Genomic DNA, 17,486 nt, shown 5'->3' with positions numbered 1-17,486 from the left:
GAATGTCCTTCCTCAGGTTAGGAGAACAAAACTGTACACAATACTCCAGGTGTGGCCTCACCAATGCCCTGTACAACTGTAGCAGCACCTCCCTGCCCCTGTACTCAAATCACCTTGCTATGAAGGCCAACATGCCATTTGCTTTCTTAACCACCTGCTGCACCTGCATGCCAACCTTCAATTACTGATGTACCATGACACCCAGGTCTCTTTGCACCTCCCCTTTTCCTAACCTGTCACCATTCAGATAATAGTCTGTCTCTCTGTTTTTACCACCAAAGTGGATAACCTCACATTTATCCACATTATACTTCATCTGCCATGCATTTGCCCACTCACCTAACCTATCCAAGTCGCTCTGCAGCCTCACAGCATCCTCCTCGCAGCTCACACTGCCACCCAACTTAGTGTCATCCGCAAATTTGGAGATACTACATTTAATCCCCTCATCTAAATCATTAATGTACATTGTAAACAGCTGGGGCCCCAGCACAGAACCTTGCGGTACCCCACTAGTCACTGCCTGCCATTCTGAAAAGTACCCATTTACTCCTACTCTTTGCTTCCTGTCTGACAACCAGTTCTCAATCCATGTCAGTACACTACCCCCAATCCCATGTGCTCTAACTTTGCACATCAATCTCTTGTGTGGGACCTTGTCGAACGCCTTCTGAAAGTCCAAATATACCACATCAACTGGTTCTCCCTTATCCACTCTACTGGAAACATCCTCAAAAAATTCCAAAAGATTTGTCAAGCATGATTTCCCTTTCACAAATCCATGCTGACTTGGACCTATCATGTCACCTCTTTCCAAATGCACTGCTATGACATCCTTAATAATTGATTCCATCATTTTACCCACTACCGATGTCAGGCTGACCGGTCTATAATTCCCTGTTTTCTCTCTCCCTCCTTTTTTAAAAAGTGGGGTTACAATGGCTACCCCCCACTCCATAGGAACTGATCCAGAGTCAATGGAATGTTGGAAAATGACTGTCAACGCATCCACTATTTCCAAGGCCACCTCCTTAAGTACTCTGGGATGCAGTCCATCAGGCCCTGGGGATTTATCGGCCTTCAATCCCATCAATTTCCCCAACACAATTTCCCGGCTAATAAGGATTTCCCTCAGTTCCTCCTCCTTACGAGACCCCCCGACCCCTTTTATAACCGGAAGGTTGTTCGTGTCCTCCTTCGTGAATGCCGAACCAAAGTACTTGTTCAATTGGTCCGCCATTTCTTTGTTCCGCGTTATGACTTCCCCTGATTCTGACTGCAGGGGACCTACGTTTGTCTTTACTAACCTTTTTCTCTTTACATATCTATAGAAACTTTTGCAATCCGTCTTAATGTTCCCTGCAAGCTTCTTCTCATACTCCATTTTCCCTGCGCTAATCAAAACCTTTGGCCTCCTCTGCTGAGTTCCAAATTTCTCCCAGTCCCCAGGTTCGCTGCTATTTCTGGCCAATTTGTATGCCACTTCCTTGGCTTTAATACTATCCCTGATTTCCCTTGATAGCCACGGTTGAGCCACCTTCCCTTTTTTATTTCTATGCCAGACAGGAATGTACAATTGTTGTAGTTCATCCATGCGGTCTCTAAATGTCTGCCATTGCCCATCCACAGTCAACCCCTTAAGTATCATTCGCCAATCCATCTCAGCCAATTCACGCCTCATACCTTCAAAGTTAGCCTTCTTTAAGTTCTGGACCATGGTCTCTGAATTAACTGTTTCATTCTCCATCCTAATGCAGTATTCCACCATATTATGGTCACTCTTCCCCAAGGGGCCTTGCACAACGAGATTGCTAATTAATCCTTTCTCATTACATAACACCCAGTCTAAGATGGCCTCCCCCCTAGTTGGTTCCTCGACATATTGGTCTAAAAAACCATCCCTTATGCAATCCAGAAAATCCTCCTCCACCGTATTGCTTCCAGTTTGGTTAGCCCAATCTATGTGCATATTAAAGTCACCCATTATAACTGCTGCACCTTTATTGCACGCACCCCTAATTTCCTGTTTGATGCCCTCCCCAACATCACTACTACTGTTTGGAGGTCTGTACACAACTCCCACTAACGTTTTTTGCCCTTTGGTGTTCTGCAGCTCTACCCATATAGATTCCACATCATCCAAGCTAATGTCCTTCCTAACTATTGCCTTAATCTCCTCCTTAACCAGCAATGCTACCCCACCTCCTTTTCCTTTTATTCTATCCTTCCTGAATGTTGAATACCCCTGGATGTTGAGTTCCCAGCGCTGCTCAACCTGGAGCCACGTCTCCGTAATCCAAATCACATCATATTTGTTAACATCTATTTGCACAGTTAATTCATCCACCTTAGTGCGTATACTCCTTGCATTAAGACACAAAGCCTTCAGGCTTGTTTTTTTAACACCCTCTGTCCTTTTAGAATTTTGCTTTACAATGACCCTTTTTGTTCTTTGCCTTGGGTTTCTCTGCCCTCCACTTTTCCTCATCTCCTTTCTGTCTTTTGTTTTTGCCTCCTTTTTGTTTCCCTCTATCTCCCTGAATTGGTTCCCATCCCCCTGCCATATTAGTTTAACTCCTCCCCAACAGCACTAGCAAACACTCCCCCGAGGACATTGGTTCCGATTCTGCCCAGGTGCAGACCGTCCGGATTGTACTGGTCCCACCTCCCCCAGAACCGGTTCCAATGCCCCAGGAATTTGAATCCCTCCCTGCTGCACCATTGCTCAAGCCACGTATTCATCTGAGCTATCCTGCGATTCCTACTCTGACTAGCACATGCTCAGGGCAAAATATCTGATTGATGGTCCACAAAAGAATGAACAAACTTCAGCACGAGGTCAGACGGAAATGTTAAGCGAGCACGTGGACTGCTGAATTGCACTTTTCAGGAGTTGGTGATGACAAAACAAATGGGTTCCGCTTAAAGATCAGAAAAGTCACAAGTGGGATTCGAACCCTCACCTTCAGAGAAAGCTACAATTTGAACACAGCCCCTTAGACCGCTCGGCCATTCAGACTATGCAGTGCTTTGTGTGGCCACTTGCAGGTTGATTTTGAACTTTTGTGTCCTGTCACATGAAATAAATAAGGGCAGCAGGCGTATCTCTGCCTGACACTGGGGAAACAGTGAGACAGACATGACAGCAAGGGTCTGGTTATTGTCAAACAGCAAATGAAATATTAATTCTGGAAGAAAAATATCCAAAAAATCACTGACCCTAACGTGATTTGAAAACGCAACCTTCTAATTTGGAATCAGACAGACTACCGTTGCACCATGAGACCTACACTGCGATCTGGAGATGTTCGTCTATATGAAGGTTCTGCAATACAAGGGGCTTTAACATCCCCGCCCATTCCCACCAGGTATCACAAACAGCGCTCACCGGACAGTCACCGAATGGTTTGCTCGAAAACCTTTCTCTTGCTTTCACGGGAAACCATCATTAATTAACCCCTCACCTTCTTTTGCACAATCAAACACATGCTAACTCAGGGACATTCCATACTTCAATCATTTGGCCTGTGCTTTACATCTTAACTCGAAAGCCATATCCCATTTTACTCACTGTATTTTAACTTTCGGGTTCAAAGTCTTCAGGGATCTGGGGCAACTTTTATCAAATTTAGCAGCACCGGTTTTTCCTATCATGCACACAAAATAAAATCAGTCGTAAAGATAAAATCCCACCGTGCGTATTTTCAGATTCAATGCTGTCGTATTTCAAATAAAGGGAAAGAATTTTACACTGAAAAGATTTGCAAGTGTTATTTGTATTTGTGTCTTTAATTAAACTTTGTGGCGTCTGACTCCCGTTCATGCCACTGCTGAATAAGAAAGGAGGGTTTGACGTTGACCAGCTCATCCTTTATATTCAGTGGTTTCTCAACCTTTGATGGGCTGCAGTACAGCGGATATCACGTTGGCCTCACACGCAAAAGGTCCCCGGTGGATCCGTTTTCTCTCAGTCAAAGTTATCTATTTATTGAAGTGAAATAAAGAGCAATTAACGAATAAGGGAGCCCTTTTACCAGGAAAATAAATAGCAAATGCTGGAAATCTCAGCAGGTCAGGCAGCATTTGCCAGGAGACCAAACACGGGATTAAACCAGGGACTTTTCCCGTGTAAAGCAAACGTGATAACCACTACACTACAGAAACCTCTGCTACAATAACCCCAACAGAGGGGAGGTGACCAGTGAGCTTCCTCTGCGCTGATCGGCATTCTGTGTCGGCTCACCTTGAACAACTTCTGTCCCACACTGAAAGTTCTCAATCCTTCTCCTCCGCTGCCCTTTACAGAAATGTCAGGGATCACCCAGCCACCGTGTTCACTTCCACATCCTCACAGTGGGGCGACAGAGGCTCCTACCTTTCTATCCGCGATCAGCGAACTCACCCAGTTTACAAAATTAAACCCGAATACGTGCCCAGCAAAGGGCAGGAGAAGCCAGATAGTCTGTAAGCTCAGTCTATCACAAAAAGTATTTGTATTCATGGTGGTTACAGCAATTATTAATCGTCTCACAAATCTCAATTATTTTTATGCGATGAATTGATTGAGGATTGAAACCAGGTTAGTCCGCCGAGTCTTAACCGCTCAACCACCAGGGAACAGTTCCGATACATGTCGATATATTTATATATATTTATATGTGAACCTGAATTTCAACGGCTACCTACCTAGACCTCGTGCTGCCCACGGTAGTGTGTCTAACTTTGAGTGAGATAAATTGTTCCACAGTGACACCCATTTCATCTTTTGTTCCCTTTTAAACACTAGAAACTGAGACACGGGAATAAATAGAGAAACCAAAGCACAGGGTTATAGACAACAGGAAGAGAGAACGGGAAAGATATTGTCCCCACCCAGAACTAATGCAGAAATCCCTCTGCTGTGCTCGGGGTGACCAGCCACAGCCTGGATTCACTAACGTCCCAACAGCTCATTGACTGTCGGAGTTGGACCGTGCGGTGCTTCAGAAGACAGGTCGAAAAAGCAAAGTCACTGATTCCATTTCATGTGCTCCTCAGATCAAGAATAGCAACACACTAAAAATGTTTCAATAATGGTTACACCTTATCTCCACATTTGTCGAGCAGTTTGCTCGTTGGTCTAGGGATATGATTCTCGCTTCGGCGTTATTGCTTGAATTTTGCGAGAGGTCTCGGTTTCAAATCCCAGACGAGCCCTCAGTTTACCCAAGAATTTTGAAATTGCATCAAATTTTTGCAAAGAAGGACTTGCATTTCTGCAACACCTTTCAGGAACTCATGACGCCCCAAAGCGCTTTGCATCCGTTGAGTTATGTTTGAAGTGTTGTCGTGTGGGGAAAGATGTGCCCATACCGGTTCTGGGGAAGGTGGGACCAGTACAATCCGGACGGTCTGCACCTGGGCAGAATCGGAACCAATGTCCTCGGGGGAGTGTTTGCTAGTGCTGTTGGGGAGGAGTTAAACTAATATGGCAGGGGGATGGGAACCAATGCAGGGAGATAGAGGGAAACAAAAAGGAGGCAAAAACAAAAGACAGAAAGGAGATGAGGAAAAGTGGAGGGCAGAGAAACCCAAGGCAAAGAACAAAAAGGGTCATTGTAAAGCAAAATTCTAAAAGGACAGAGGGTGTTAAAAAAACAAGCCTAAAGGCTTTGTGTCTTAATGCAAGGAGTATCCGCAATAAGGTGGATGAATTAACTGTGCAAATAGATGTTAACAAATATGATGTGATTGGGATTACGGAGACGTGGCTCCAGGATGAGCAGCGCTGGGAACTCAACATCCAGGGGTATTCAACATTCAGGAAGGATAGAATAAAAGGAAAAGGAGGTGGGGTAGCATTGCTGGTTAAGGAGGAGATTAAGGCAATAGTTAGGAAGGACATTAGCTTGGATGATGTGGAATCTATATGGGGAGAGCTGCAGAACACCAAAGGGCAAAAAACGTTAGTGGGAGTTGTGTACAGACCTCCAAACAGTAGTAGTGATGTTGGCGAGGGCATCAAACAGGATATTAGGGGTGCGTGCAATAAAGGTGCAGCAGTTATAATGGGTGACTTTAATATGCACATAGATTGGGCTAACCAAACTGGAAGCAATACGGTGGAGGAGGATTTTCTGGAGTGCATAAGGGATGGTTTTTTAGACCAATATGTCGAGGAACCAACTAGGGGGGAGGCCATCTTAGACTGGGTGTTATGTAATGAGAAAGGATTAATTAGCAATCTCGTTGTGCGAGGCCCCTTGGGGAAGAGTGACCATAATATGGTGGAATTCTGCATTAGGATGGAGAATGAAACAGTTAATTCAGAGACCATGGTCCAGAACTTAAAGAAGGCTAACTTTGAAGGTATGAGGCGTGAATTGGCTGAGATGGATTGGCGAATGATACTTAAGGGGTTGACAGTGGATGGGCAATGGCAGACATTTAGAGACCGTATGGATGAATTACAACAATTGTACATTGCTGTCTGGCATAGAAATAAAAAAGGGAAGGTGGCTCAACCTTGGCTATCAAGGGAAATCAGGGATAGTATTAAAGCCAAGGAAGTGGCATACAAATTGGCCAGAAATAGCAGCGAACCTGGGGACTGGGAGAAATTTAGAACTCAGCAGAGGAGGACAAAGGGTTTGATTAGGGCAGGGAAAATGGAGTATGAGAAGAAGCTTGCAGGGAATATTAAGACGGATTGCAAAAGTTTCTATAGATATGTAAAGAGAAAAAGTTTAGTAAAGACAAATGTAGGTCCCCTGCAGTCAGAATCAGGGGAAGTCATAACTGGGAACAAAGAAATGGCGGACCAATTGAACAAGTACTTTGGTTCGGTATTCACGAAGGAGGACACGAACAACCTTCCGGTTATAAAAGGGGTCGGGGGGTCTAGTAAGGAGGAGGAACTGAGGGAAATCCTTATTAGCCGGGAAATTGTGTTGGGGAAATTGATGGGATTGAAGGCCGTTAAATCCCCAGGGCCTGATGGACTGCATCCCAGAGTACTTAAGGAGGTGGCCTTGGAAATAGTGGATGCGTTGACAGTCATTTTCCAACATTCCATTGACTCTGGATCAGTTCCTATGGAGTGGGGGGTAGCCATTGTAACCCCACTTTTTAAAAAAGGAGGGAGAGAGAAAACAGGGAATTATAGACCGGTCAGCCTGACATCGGTAGTGGGTAAAATGATGGAATCAATTATTAAGGATGTCATAGCAGTGCATTTGGAAAGAGGTGACATGATAGGTCCAAGTCAGCATGGATTTGTGAAAGGGAAATCATGCTTGACAAATCTTCTGGAATTTTTTGAGGATGTTTCCAGTAGAGTGGATAAGGGAGAACCAGTTGATGTGGTATATTTGGACTTTCAGAAGGCGTTCGACAAGGTCCCACACAAGAGATTGATGTGCAAAGTTAGAGCACATGGGATTGGGGGTAGGGTACTGACATGGATTGAGAACTGGTTGTCAGACAGGAAGCAAAGAGTAGGAGTAAATGGGTACTTTTCAGAATGGCAGGCAGTGACTAGTGGGGTACCGCAAGGTTCTGTGCTGGGGCCCCAGCTGTTTACACTGTACATTAATGATTTAGATGAGGGGATTAAATGTAGTATCTCCAAATTTGCGGATGACACTAAGTTGGGTGGCAGTGTGAGCTGCGAGGAGGATGCTGTGAGGCTGCAGAGCGACTTGGATAGGTTAGGTGAGTGGGCAATTGCATGGCAGATGAAGTATAATGTGGATAAATGTGAGGTTATCCACTTTGGTGGTAAAAACAGAGAGACAGACTATTATCTGAATGGTGACAGATTAGGAAAAGGGGAGGTGCAAAGAGACCTGGGTGTCATGGTACATCAGTCATTGAAGGTTGGCATGCAGGTGCAGCAGGCGGTTAAGAAAGCAAATGGCATGTTGGCCTTCATAGCAAGGGGATTTGAGTACAGGGGCAGGGAGGTGTTACTACAATTGTACAGGGCCTTGGTGAGGCCACACCTGGAGTATTGTGCACAGTTTTGGTCTCCTAACCTGAGGAAGGACATTCTTGCTATTGAGGGAGTGCAGCGAAGGTTCACCAGACTGATTCCCGGGATGGCGGGACTGACCTATCAAGAAAGACTGGATCAACTGGGCTTGTATTCACTGGAGTTCAGAAGAATGAGAGGGGACCTCATAGAAACATATAAAATTCTGACGGGGTTAGACAGGTTAGATGCAGGAAGAATGTTCCCAATGTTGGGGAAGTCCAGAACCAGGGGTCACAGTCTAAGGATAAGGGGTAAGCCATTTAGGACCGAGATGCGGAGGAACTTCTTCACCCAGAGAGTGGTGAACCTGTGGAATTCTCTACCACAGAAAGTTGTTGAGGCCAATTCACTAAATATATTCAAAAAGGAGTTAGATGAGGTCCTTACTGCTAGGGGGATCAAGGGGTATGGCGAGAAAGCAGGAATGGGGTACTGAAGTTGAATTTTCAGCCATGAACTCATTGAATGGCGGTGCAGGCTAGAAGGGCCGAATGGCCTACTCCTGCACCTATTTTCTATGTTTCTATGTTTCTATCACCACACACGAACCGCAACTCTTTGCGAAGGAGTTTGAAGCAAAATATCAGGTGCCTCAGGGACTTGGACTTTCTATGAATGAGTTCTGCTTGTACCTGCGTTCAAGCTTGTAACAGTAACTGTGCATCCATCTCACGGGAGCAGCGTGTAGCGGTTAGTGAGTAGGTGACCAGATTGATGTACGCCGCTTTCAATCTTTTAAATTTCACCAAACAAAGAAACGGTGAATCCAACTGTCCCTGTAAGCGACGGATAGAAGGGATCGGTGCTCCAAACAGAGCTGGAACACACGCAGTGCAGGAATAGGGTCCGCAACATTAAATGTCAGATTTATTAAGCAGACAATAATTAAACAGACACTTAATAGTACTTACACCCAAACCTTGCGAATGTTAGCCGAAGAACTCAAACACGTTACAGTTCCAAGCTCGGTGTACACATTGATGAAACATTAATCGGATTCTAAACTCTCTCTTCCAAATGCCACATTTTGTATCTTTTCCTTACCCCTGCTTCGTGAAATTGAAACTTTTAATAGTATTACCTAACACAACTGCCCAACTTCTGATGGAAGGTCATTAACCTGAAACGTTAACTCTGTTTTTCTCTCCACAGATGCTGCCTGGCCTGCTCAGTGTTTCCAGTAATTACTCTTTTTATTCTCCAAACTTGTCATCAGAGTATCACTTCCCTTGTTATCTAACTACGCTCCTTCCTGATATGTAGCCTTGTCCTACAAACCAGGCTACATATCAGGAATTATAACTTCTTACCGATAACAATTATGTGAAGTATGTAACTCTGTCATACGTGCCACCAGAGGGCGTGACTGTTGGAGTCCTAATGGTCACCTGCCCACACCTGCAGGGCCAGTATAAAAGGTTGGCTGCCATGTTGTTCAGGCACTCTGGAGTTGTAATAAAGAAGACTAAGATCACGCTAAGTTTAGCTCACAGTACTCAGCCTCCTGGTGTTCTACTTTTCACAACAATTGGCGACGATTAACAGAATACAAACCGTCACACAACCATGGCTGCTGTTGGTATGTTAGAGAGATTCATAAAGAGTGAAATAAATGAGGGCAGCAGGCGGATCTCTGCCTGACACCGGGGAAACAGAGAGACAGACCTTGGAGCAAAGGGATATGGATGGAGTCGGCAAAACTTGAGGCATCTGATTCAGGAGAGTTGCGGGGCGTGGAAATTCGGGAGTTTAATGACTTTGAAAGGAACATTTTTTTTTTGTGCCGTTTTGTTCAGAGAAATGTTTGTGATAAGAATTTTTTGCAGGAAGGGATGCAGCATTTAACCTTTTGCCTTAGCACTTGTTTCTGGGTGTCAGGATCACATTTCGTTTCAATGTTATTCTTCCAGAATTAATATTTCATTTGCTGTTTGACAATAACCAGACCCTTGCTCCAAGGACTGTCTCACTCTTTCCCCGATGTCAGGCAGACATCCGCCTGCTGCCCTGATTTATTTCATGTGACAGGACACAAAAGTTCAAAATCAACCTGCAGGTGGCGACACAGCACTGAATAGTAATGATGGCCGAGTGGTCTAAAGTGATGTGTTCAGGTCACTATAGATAGTGTTCGAATCCTATTGCAGACATTTCTTATATTGAATCATTCGGCAGAACCCATTTGCTTTGTCACCACCAACTCCTTAAAGGTGCGATTCAGCAGTCCACCTGCTCGCTTCACATTTCCGTCTGACCTGGTGCTGAAATTTGTTCATTCTTTTGTAGAACGACAATTATTTATTTTGCCCTGAGCATGTGAGGAACTTTTGTCCCGATCTCATTGGGTTTAATTTTGTTAATCTGGTGCTGAAAGTGGAGATGTTTCCGCAGTGTAACGGTTAACACCTTCTAGTTTTTTGAGTTCTTGCTCAACTTTCTCCTTGAGTGCATATGGTACGGAACGGGGCTTGTCGTAAACCAATCTAGCGTCCTTCTGTACCCTGACACTCGCCTTGAAGCCTTGGATCGGACTGTCCGTTTCGCAGAACACCTTTGGATACTTCTTGACAACCTCATCCGTTGATGAAAATCTCGCTTCCACACAGAAAATCTGACTACAATCCAGCTTCAGTGAGCTTAATCAATTTCTTCCTTGTAAGGCAGACTTGTCTCTTTTCACTACTATTCGAGGCAAGTTCTGAAATTAATCATTATATTTCACCGATCGGGACAGTGATATGACCAACCAGAGGAATTTACTCTCCCGAGTCGCCTCGCAGCTCTATCTTGGGTTTCTCCAGTTGGAAATTACGCAACTTGTCGCGGTACAGTGACTCCGGTATTACACTCACGGATGCACCCGTGTCAATTTCCATTGGTATCTTGAATCCAGCAACATCTATGTGGATTTTGATGCTTTCCGAATCACTGTCCGTTAAACTCGTGCTCCTGATGATGTGTAACTGTAACATCTCCTCGTCCTGTTGTTGGTTTTCCATGCTATGAAGTCTTTTGGGATTTCGACTCAGATCTTTGAACGCTGGACTCATAGCTTTAACAACAGGTTTACCCTTCAGGCGGCATGCCTTCATAAGATGCCCAGTCTTTCTGTCGAAGAAACACTCTGTATTCACGTGTGGACAACTTTGAGCAATGGGTTATCCCAGGCACCTACAGCATGACTTCGACGCTCTGGTAGAATTTCCAGTTTCTGAGGCTTTGGGCTCCCTTGTAATACCTTCAAATGCTCTGATAATGACTCCACGAGACAATGTGTCGTTCTTTAACTGTAGTGACCTGAGTCCTTTATTGATAACCTTTATTGGTGGCCTGCCTTTTATACTAGGCCAGGCACACCTGTGCTGGTAAGCTACAAGTCTCCCACTGCAGTGCCCTCTGGTGGCACACCTTGTAATAGTACAAGCAGTAACCATGTCGAACACATGACAGGTGTCACTGTGGAACCGTTTCTCTCACTCAAAGTTAGAGGCACTACCGTGGGCGCCAAGAGGTCTCAGTAGGTAGCCATTGACCTTCAGGTTCATATATAAATATATATAAAGATATCGACATGCATCGTAACTATTCCCTGGTGGTCGAGGGGTTAAGACACATTGCACTAACCTGGTTTGACATGTATCGTAGCTGTTCCCTGGTGGTCGAGGGGTTAAGACCCGGCGCACGAACCTGGTTTCAATCCTCGATCAATTCATCGCATAAAAATAATTGAGGTCTGTGAGACGATTAATAATTGCTGCAATCACCATGAATACCAGTACTTTCTGTGATAGACCGAGCTTGCAGACTATCTGGCTTCTCCTGCACTTTGCTGGACACGTGTTTGGGGTTTAATTGTGTAAACTGGGTGAGTTCGCTGATCGCGGGGAGACGGGAGGAGCTTCTGTGGCCCCACTGTGAGGATGTGGAAGTGAACCGGTGGCTGGGTGATCCGTGACATTTCTGTAAAGGGCAGCGGAGGAGAAGGATTGAGAACATTCAGTGTGGGACAGAAGTTGTTTCAAGTGAGCCAACACATTCCCGATCAGCACAGAGGGAGCTCACTGGTCAGCTCCTCGCTGTGGGGGCTGTTATACAAGAGGTTTCTGTAGTGTAGTGGTTATCACGTTTGCTTTACACGCGAAAAGTCCCTGGTTCAATCCCAGGCAGAAACATTATATTTAAACTTGCTGTGGATGAACAATCGGAAACGAGTTTCGTCTTCCTGCAAATGCTGCCTGGCCTGCAGATATTTGCAGCATTTGCTGTTTTTATTTGCTATTTATTCTCCTGGCAAAAGGGCTCCCTTATTCATTAATTGCTCTTTATTTCACTTCAATAAATAGATAACTTTGACTGAGAGAAAATGGATCCACCGGGGACCTTTTGCGTGTGAGGCCAACGTGATATCCGCTACACTGCAGCCCATCAAAGGGCGAGAAACCACTGAATATAAAGGATGAGCTGACAAATATCAGGGGCAGTGCAGTCTCGTCAATGTCAAACCCTCCTTTCTTATTCAGCAGTGGCATGAACGGGAGTCAGACGCCACAAAGTTTAATTAAAGACACAAATACAATTAAAACTTGCAAATCTTTTCAGTGTAAACTTCTTTCACTTTATTTGAAATGCTACTGCGTTGAATCTGAAAATACACACGGTGGGATTTTATCTTCACTACTGATTGTATTTTGTGTGCACGGTAGGAATAATCGGTGCTGATAAATTTGATAATAGTTGCCCCAGATTCGTGGTGTCATCGGCAATGAACACTTTCAACCAGAAAGCTAAAATACATTGCGTAAAATGAGTTCACATGCATAAGAACATAAGATCATGAGAAATAGGAGCAGGAGTGGGCCATACGGCCCCTCGAGCCTGCTCCACCATTTAATACAATCATGGCTGATCTGATAATGGACTCAGGGCATTTCCCTGCCCGCTCCCCAAAGCACTGGCCAAATGATTGAAGTATGGAATGTCCCTGAGTTAGCATTTGTTTGATTGTGTAAAGAAGGTGAGGGGTTAATTAATGATGGTTTCCCGTGAAAGCAAGAGAAAAGTTTTCGAACAAACCATCCGGTGACTGTCAGATGAGCGCTGATTTTGATACCTGGTGGGAATGGGCAGGGATTTTAAAGCCCCTTGTATTGCAGAACCTTCATATAGATGAACATCTCCAGCTCACTGTGTCCCCCTCGTGGTGCATCGGTAGTGTGTCTGACTCCCGATCAACAGGTTGTGTGTTGAAATCATGTTGGGGTATTGCTCTTTTGGATATTGTTCTTCCAGAATTAATATTTCCTTTGCTGTTTGTAAATAACCAGACCCTTGCTCCAAGGTCTGTCTCACTGTTTCCCCGGTGTCAGGCAGAGATACGCCTGCAGCCCTCATTTATTTCATGTGACAGGACACAAAAGTTCAAAATCAACCTGCAGGTGGCCACACACAGCGCTGAATAGTCAGGATGGCCGGGCGGTCGAAGGTGCTGTGTTCAGGTCACTGTCTCCTCTACACGTGTGTTCAGCTTGAATTCCAATTCTAACAATAATTATCATTAAACGGAACACATTTGTTTGACACCACGGCCAACTCCTTCAAAGTGGGATTCAGCTGTTCAGCTGCTCGCTCAACATTTCCGTCTGACCTGGTGCTGGAGTTTGTTGAAGAGAGTCAGTGCAGAATTTCAACCTTTCACCTTATTCCTGAGCACCACCTTCTTACCTCAGGCCAGAAAGTCTCAAGCCGTACATTCCTGATCCTAACCACTCGCTGCTAAATGGCCAGCTCCTGTTCCGATGTGTAAAGTCTGGGAAACACGAGATCAATTCCTACCACACTCACAGCCTTCCTAAATATAGCACCGTCATTCTATTCTCGTAAAACCAGCTCCTGAAGTATCGGCTAGCTGTGTAGGTTAAAGCGCTGGTTATGTTCCTCGCATTGTGTCAATTGCAGTGTTTCTGTAGTGTAGTGGTTATCACATTCGCTTAACACGTGAAAAATCCCCGTATCGCAACCGGGCGCGATCATTGATCAATTAAAGATTAGAAAAAATGAAATAATTGACATTAATGGTTCAATATTAACAAAGTTGGTTTTTGTTTCTGCTTAATGATTAAAAATAATAAACACCAGAAGTGGCATTTGGACCCTTGTCTTCAAGATAGATTTTGAACTGAACACAGCACCTTCGACCGCTCGGCCATCCTGACTACTCACTGCTGTGTGTGGCCCCTGCAGATTGATTTGAAATTTTGTGTCCTGTGACATGAAATAATTGAGGGCAGCAGGTGTATCTCTGCCTGACACCGGGGAAACAGTGAGACAGACCTTGGAGCAAGGGTCTGGTTATTGTCAAACAGCAAATGAAATATTAATTCTGGAAGAAAAATATCCAAAAAAAACACTGACCCTAACGTGATTTGAATACGCAACCTTCTGATCAAGAGTCAGACACACTAATGTTGCACCATGAGACCTACACAGGGAACTGGAGATTTTTGTCTATATGAAGGTTCTGCAATACAAGGGGCTTGAAAATCCCCGCCCATTCCCACCAGGTATCACAAACAGCGCTCAGTGGACAGTCACCGTATGGTTTATTCGAAAACGTTTCTCTTGCTTTCACTGGAAACCATCATTAATTAACCCCTCATCTACTTTTGCACAATCAAATAAATGCTAACTCAGGGACATTCCATACTTCAATCATTTGGCCTGTGCTTTGCATCTCAACTCGAAAACCATATCCCTTTTTACTCACTGTATTTTAGCTTTCTGGTTCAAAGTCTTCAGGGATCTGGGGCAACATTTATCAAATTTAGCAGCACCGGTTTTTCCTATCGTGCACACAAAATAAAATCAGTAGTGAAGATAAAATCCCACCGTGCGTATTTTCAGATTCAATGCTGTCGGATTTCAAATAAAGTGAAAGAATTTTACAGTGAAAAGATTTGCAAGTGTTACTTGTTTTTGTGTCTTTAATTAAACTTTGTGGCGTCTGACTCCCGTTCATGCCACTGCTGAATAAGAAAGAAGGGTTTGACTTTGACCAGCTCATCCTTTATATTCAGTGGTTTCTCACTTTTTGATGGGCTGCAGTGCAGCGGATATCACGTTGGCCTCACACGCAAAATGTCCCCGGTGGATCCGTTTTCTCTCAGTCAAAGTTATCTATTTATTGAAGTGAAATAAAAAGCAATTAAGGAATAAGTGAGCCCTTTTAGCAGGAGAAAAATAGCAAATGCTGAAAATCTCAGCAGGTCAGGCAGCATTTGCCAGGAGACTAAACTCGGGATTGAAGCAGGGACCTTCCCCGTGTAAAGCAAACGTGATAACCACTACACTACAGAAACCTCTGGTACAATAACCCCAACAGAGGGGAGGTGACCAGTGAGCTCCGTCTGTGCTGATCGGCATTGTGTGTTGGCTCAGCTAAAACAACTTCTGTCCTGCATTGAATGTTCTCAATCCTTCTCCTCCGCTGCCCTTTACAGAAATGTCAGGGATCACCCAGCCACCGTGTTCACTTCCACATCCTCACATTGGGGCCACAGAGGCTCCTACCTTTATATCCGCGATCAGCGAACTCACCCAGTTTACAAAATTAAACCCGGAATACATGCCCGGAAATGTCAGATAGTCTGTAAGCTCGGTCTATCACAGAAAGTATTGGTATTCATGGTGGTTACAGCAATTATTAATCGTCTCACAGACCTCAATTATTTTTATGTGATGAATTGATCGAGGATTGAAACCAGGTTAGTCCGCCGGGTCTTAACCGCTCGACCACCAGGGAACTGTTACGATGCATGTCGATATATTTATATATATTTATATATGACCCTGAATATCAACAACTACCTACCTGGATTCGTGCTGCCCACGGTAGTGTGTCTAACTTTGAGTGAGATAAATTGTTCCACAGTGAGACCCATTTTATCTTTTGTTCCCTTTTAAACACTAGAAACTGAGACAGGGGAATAAATAGAGAAACCAAAGCACAGGGTTATAGACAAGAGGAAGAGAGAAGGAGAAAGGTACTGTCCCCACCCAGAACTAATACAGAAACCCCTCTGCTGCGCTCGGGGTGGCCACCCACAGCCTGGATACACTAACGTCCCAACAGCTCATTGACTTTCGGAGTTGGACCGTGCGGTGCTTCAGAAGACAGGTCGAAAAAGCAAAGTCACTGATTCCATCTCATGTGCTCCTCCAATCAAGAATAGCAACACACTAAAAATGTTTCAATAATGGTTACACCTTATCTCCACGTCTATTGAGCAGTTGGCTCGTTGGTCTAGAGGTATGATTCTCGCTTCGGGGTTATTGTTTGATATTTGCGAGAGGTCCCGGGTTCAAATCCCGGACGAGCCCTCAATTTACCAAGAATTTTGAAATTGTGTCAAACTTTTGCAAAGAAGGACTTGCATTTCCACAACACCTTTCAGGAACTCATGACGCCCCAAAGCACTTTGCATCCGTTGAGTTGTGTTTGAAGTGTTGTCGTGTGGGGAAAGATTTACCAAATCACCCCACACGAACCGCAACTCGTAGCGAAGGAGTTTGGTGCAAAAAATCAGGTGCCTCAGGGACTTAGACTTTCTATGAATGAGTTTTGCTTGTACCTGCGTTCAAGCTTGTAACAGTAACTGTGCATCCATCTCACGGGACCAGCGTGTAGCGGTTAGTGAGTCGGTCACCAGGTTGATGTGCGCCGCTTTCAATCTTTAAATTTCACCAAACAAAGAAACGGTGAATCCAACTGTCCCTGTAAGCGACGGATTGAAGGGATCGGTGCTCCAAACAGAGCTGGAACACACGCAGTGCAGGAATAGGGTCCGCAACATTAAATGTCAGAGTTATTAAGCAGACAATAATGAAACATCCACTTAATAGTACTTACACCCAAACCTTGCGAATGTTAGCCGAAGAACACAAACACGTTGCAGTTTTCAGCTCGGTAACAAATTGATCAAACATTAATCGGATTCTAAACTATCTGTTTCAAATGCCAAATTTTATATCTTTTCCTTACCCCTGCTTCGTGACAATTGAAACTTTTAATAATATTACCTAACACAACTGCCCAACTTCTGATGGAAGGTCATTAACCTGAAACGTTAACTCTGTTTCTCTCTCCACAGATGCTGCCTGGCCTGCTCAGTGTTTCCAGTATTTACTCTTTTTATTCTCCAAATTATCATCAGAGTATCACTTCCCTTGTCATCTAACTACGCTCCTTCCTGACATGTAGCCTTGTCCTACAAACCAGGCTCCTTTCTGATGATTCAGGCATTCATTGGAATTATAACTTCTTAACGATAACAATTATGTGAAGTATGTAACTATGTCATACTTGCCACCAGAGGGCGTGACTGTTGGAGTCCTAATGGTCACCTGCCCACACCTGCAGTGCCAGTATAAAAGGTTGGCTGCCATGTTGTTCAGGCACTCTGGAGTTGTAATAAAA

General features: G+C 44.4%; 2 non-coding genes across 2 annotated transcripts; both read left to right on the top strand.

The window, feature by feature from the left end:
* Nucleotides 1–12,113: 12,113 nt before the first annotated feature.
* On the top strand, nucleotides 12,114–12,186 carry trnav-uac (transfer RNA valine (anticodon UAC)). Its single transcript has one exon. It is a non-coding gene; the product is annotated as a tRNA-Val (tRNA).
* A 4,116-nt stretch (nucleotides 12,187–16,302) lies between these two features.
* trnap-cgg (transfer RNA proline (anticodon CGG)) lies at nucleotides 16,303–16,390 on the top strand. The gene is given in 2 exon segments: nucleotides 16,303–16,338; nucleotides 16,355–16,390. It is a non-coding gene; the product is annotated as a tRNA-Pro (tRNA).
* Nucleotides 16,391–17,486: the final 1,096 nt, after the last annotated feature.

Source organism: Pristiophorus japonicus, chromosome 33, assembly GCF_044704955.1.
Source record: "Pristiophorus japonicus isolate sPriJap1 chromosome 33, sPriJap1.hap1, whole genome shotgun sequence".
NCBI classification, from domain to species: domain Eukaryota; kingdom Metazoa; phylum Chordata; class Chondrichthyes; family Pristiophoridae; genus Pristiophorus; species Pristiophorus japonicus.
This window is presented reverse-complemented; position numbering and strand designations above follow the sequence as displayed.